The sequence below is a fragment of the Cryptomeria japonica genome, chromosome 10, assembly GCF_030272615.1.
Source record: "Cryptomeria japonica chromosome 10, Sugi_1.0, whole genome shotgun sequence".
Taxonomy (NCBI): domain Eukaryota; kingdom Viridiplantae; phylum Streptophyta; class Pinopsida; order Cupressales; family Cupressaceae; genus Cryptomeria; species Cryptomeria japonica.
Genome location: NC_081414.1, coordinates 231,453,662 through 231,458,815, shown reverse-complemented (window position 1 = coordinate 231,458,815; position 5,154 = coordinate 231,453,662).

Here is a 5,154-nt window from a genome sequence, read left to right as displayed (position 1 = left end):
CAACATGGTTGGTGAATATAGTACCGGTGCATAAGAAGAATGGAGAAATGCGTATCTGTGTTGATTTCAAAAATCTTAATCAACTATCACTCAAGGACAATTATCCATTGCCAATCATGGATCAAGTCTTGCAAACGGTGACAGGTTTCGAGATGTTATCTATGCTAGATGGATTTTCGAGATACAGTCAAATTGAGGTTAGTAAACTTGATCAACATAAGACTACATTTACTACTCCATGGGGTACATTTGCATACCGCAGAATGCCTTTCGGGTTGATCAATGCAGTGGCTACTTTCCAACGAGCTATGGACTCGGCGTTCAGTGGTACTGTGGGAAGGTATATTGTAGTGTATCTTGATGATCTTATTGTTTTTTCTAAAAATTGTGAGAATCATCTTTTTCATTTACAAGATGTACTTGAAAGATGTCGCAAGCACGACATCTCTCTTAATCCCAAGAACTTAGTTTTTGGGGTGACGGAGGGAAAACTTCTTGGTCATATTGTTTCCAAGGAGGGTATAAAAGTTGATCCTGAAAGGGTTAAATATATTTAGAATCTCCCTTTGCCATCCAACAAGACCGATGTTCATTCCTTCTTTGGTAAGGTAAATTTTTTGCGAAGATTCATTCCTGACTTTGCGGAAAAGACTCGTCATATTGTGAATATGATGAAAAAGTCTGCTTTCCATTGGAATTTTGAAGGAAGAGTAGCATTCAATGAAATCAAAGATGCAATTGCTCATGCACCCATGTTGGTTTGTCCCAATTACACCAGGGAGTTCATCATGTATAGTTATGCTTCCGAGCATACTTTGTCGGCTATTCTGATGCAGAAAAATTCAGAAGGGATTGAATCTCCTATCACTTTCATGAGTTGTCCTTTGAAGTCCCATGAACTCAAGTATTCCTCTATTGAGAAGAATGCCTATGCAGTTGTTAAAGCAGTTAAGAACTTCCGTTTTTACATCTTGAATTCTCATAGCGTTGTGTTAGTTCCTGATACATCAGTCAAATCTATCTTAACACAACAGGAGTTTGGCACAAAGAGAGGATATTCGATTGCTAAAATCCAAGAGTATGACTTGGAGATCAAGCCTACAAAGCTTGTTCAAGGAAGAGGACTCTATCAACTGATGGCAGAAGGTATTCCAGAGGAGCAAGAATTGGACGATTCTGAAGATCTTCCCAAGGTGTTGTTTGTTAGTACTACTGATGAATGGTACTCTAATATAGCATTTTTCTTGACTTATGGTGAATTTCCACAACATTTGTCATTCAAGGAAAAAAGAAGTATCAATTTGAAAGTTGCGAACTTTGTATTATGGGATACTGGTTTGTACAAAAGAGCCATTGACGACACTTTCCTCCATTGTGTTGACAAAGCACAACAAACCAAATTGCTGGAATCTTTCCATGACAAGACTTGTGGTGGACATTTTTCTGCGCCAATGACGGCTCACAAAATTTTGAGAGCAAAGTATTATTGGCCCACACTCTTTCAAGATGCTTTCCGGTGGGTGCGTAAGTGTGTACATTGTCAGCAATTTGTAGGCAAACCAAAGCTTGCAGCATTACCATTGAAGCCGGTCATTGTTGAAGAGCCTTTCCGGCAATGGGGCATTGATTTCATTGGTGTGATCAATCCCTCTCAAGTGCAAGTCATTCGTATGTCCTTACAACTACTATTTATTTCACCCAGTGGGTGGAAGCAATACCAGTGAAGAACGCCACTTTTGAGGTAGTATGCAGATTCCTCAAGGAGAATATTATTTCCAAGTTTGGTGTTCCATCGAAAATTGTGACTGACAATGTAGCCACCTTTTCTTCCTCGAAAATTTCACAATTTTGCTTTGAGTATAATATATTGTTAACTCATTCATCTGATTATTATCCCCAAGGTAATGGTCAGGCGGAATCTAGTAACAAGAATTTGATTACTATTATTCGCAAGCTTGTGGAGGAAAATTAAAGGTCTTGGCATAAGGCTCTTTTTGATGCTTTATGGGAGGACAAAATTACACTCAAAAGGGCTATTGGTATGTCACCATTTCAGCTTCTTTATGGGATCAATGCAGAAATACCCATCACTTTGGAACTTCCTGCTCTCAAGTTGGCTAAAGCAATTGAAGATCAAACTTATGAGAATGCTTTAGACAAAAGGATCATGTATCTTTCTCAACTAGAAGAACAAAGAACATAGGTGGTAGATCGGATTGCTCAGCATCAGCAACAAGTTAAAGTTCTTTTTGATAAGAAAGCAAAGCAAAGAGGATTCCAAGTTGGTGATCATGTTTTTCTTTGGGATAAGCGAAGGGAACCAGAAGGTTTACATGGCAAACTTGATTCTCTTTGACGAGGACCCTTCACTATTCACCGTGTTGCTGGAGAAGATAGTTTTATCTTGGCTTATCATGATGGTACACCATTTGCGTTGCCTTATAATGGTCAGCATTTGAAGCATTACTTTGAATGAAGATTCGAGGTAACTTCTTATAAATAATGTCTTTCTCTTGTTTGTTTTGCGTCTTTTGTTTGTTTGTTTTTGCTTTGTTTGACCTTGTGACCCAATGGATAAGAGGAAGGCACTTAGAGTTCTGGATTCTTTTCTTTCACAATCTTGAAGGATAAATGAAAGAATTCCCCAGTCAGAGCCAGTTGTTGTCCTCATTTTTGTTTCCAAAAATGAAGGACCACTACAAAAAAATTTGTGAAAAAAAATGAAATTTTTTACTCTATGGCACGCTTCCCGAGGTATAATTTTGACCAATCCTTGGACTGGCTTAATCCTCAGTCTATCCTCAAACTATGTTTTGAATTTCATCAAATTCTAGGTTCGTTTGCTATCTTTCCTTCAATTTCGGGTTTTAAAACCCCGACTGCAGGTGGAGAATTTTCTTGAAACTGCAAGTTTTAATGATATTCATTGTTTTGATTGAAATAGGGGAATTTTTAGCTTATTACATGTGCATTTTTATTAAAAGATGTTACTTGTAGTTTGTTTTAAATTTCCCTTTCTTCTTTTTGTCTTTTTTATTGTTTTTTGGTCTTGTTTAATTAAAATAGGGAATTTTTGGATCCATTACAAGTAAACTTGTAGTTTGGTCAAAAAAACCCTACTTTAATGGTTTTCACATGTAATAGGGATTTTAAATCCCCATTACATATGTGCCAGTATTTCTAACTTGTTGTAGGGATTTTATTTCACTTTTACAAGTAAATAAAACTTTTATTCCTCTCCAAAAAACCCGATTTTGCCTTGCAAGTGCATTTTTGACAATTTTAAACTTGCAGTTTGCTCCAAAAAACCCGATTTTGGCCTAGTAAGTGAAAAAGTAAAATTTTAAACTTGCTATTTGTCTTAAAAATCCTGATTTTAGCTTGTAAGTGGAAAAAGTGAAATTAAAACTTGTCATTCTCTCCCAAAAACCCGATTTGCATTCCCTTAGGCAAATTCGAACTTGTCTTTTGTTCCAAAAAACCCGAAAAGCAAGGAAAAACGTTTTTTGACCATTTCAAGGCAAATTTTGTGGAGAGATTGTTGGAGGAAGGAGGTGTTTTGGTTTGCATCCTATTTTCATGCATTCTTGGACACCTTTTGTGACATTTGGAGGTTGCATTAACTGGTTTTTCACCCTAAATTAGCAACCACGTTTTTCTTTAATGCCACATTTTGGTTGATTAAATCTCCAACAAACTACAAACTCCTAAATCGTTTTGCCCTCTCTCACCTAGGCGTGGAGTTTGGGAGGAGATTTGAGCTATTTATTGATGCCATTGAAGATGCAAATGGTGGCCACGTTTTTCTCCATGTGATTCCTTTGGCCACGTTTTGCATACACTTGTCATTATTTCTTCTACTCCTCTTTAGGCATTTTGTTCCAATCCTCTTGGGTGTGCTCTCTCATTGGCATTTCGGTTCTCCAAGTTTGGAATTGCTGCTTCATTTATCAAATTGGGGCATTTTTGTAAAAACGTGTTAAGGGTTTGGCATTGCGGATTGCGTCTATTTATTGGTTTTCCTTCTTTCCAATAATTGGTTTCATTTCTTGAAGAGGCATTTTCAGTTTGAAGAAAGGTATGTTCTCTTTCCTTTCTTTCCTTCATTTTGTTATTTTCTTGTTTTCTTGTTTTCCTTTCTTAGTTGCATTTTTGGCATGTGTTGTTCTTCCCCCAAAAATCGGTTTTGTAAGAGAAATTTTCCCCTTGGTATGCAATTTTTCAATTGCATTGTTCTTCCCAAAATTCCCTCTTTACTTGTATTCGCGATTTTTAATCTTGATTACAAGTTCACTGAAAACTCTTGTTCTTCCCCTACAGTTAAGGAATTTAACCATTTTTGGTTAAAATTCCAAGTTGAAAAGTGTGAAATACCCCTCCCTTGCAAATTTGGGTTGTTAAAACTAGATTACATGTTGAAGAGTTCCTTCCATTTTCATGCAAATGACTTTCCCAGATTTTCCCATTCCTATCCATTCATGTTCCCCATATCTGTACTTTCCATTTCCGTCATTTTTCGCAAGTCAAAATCTCATTTTTCGTCCATTTCTCCATTTTTCAATTTACAAGTGTATTGTATTCGGGTTGTAAAACCTCAATTGCATTTATGTCCTTTCCAACTTGTATACTTGCAAAAATTCTCCCAAGATCCAAAATTGGTCAAAGTCAAGATTTTCCCATTTCTACATATTTCCCCTCTTCCTCTCACAAAATTGTGAAATTCAAGAATCAAATTTTTACCCATTTGGAGAAGGAAGAATGATGTTTGCAACTGGCTATGATGTTGCCTTAACTCTTTTGAGTCTTCATCACAACATTCTAGGTTCACAATCAATGTCAGATTTGTCGGCATCTCCAATTCCAAAGAAAATGAAATACAAATATGACAAATATCAAAATGAGGTTGCACCTTCCCAGGTTTCTTCTCCTTTGGATCGCATCAGAGACACGGAGATAGGGCACATTGATATGGCAGAATTCGTCAATAGGGTAGAAGATCCACAAGATAATAACTTGCAACGGCTATTGGACAGCCATGTCCATCATGCATCTTCCTTTTTGGTGGCTGCCCTAGAACCTTAGTTCGTTCTTGCATGCGCCCATTATTTTGACAAGGAATCAAGAGTCATAAAAATGATGATGGTGAAGCTATAA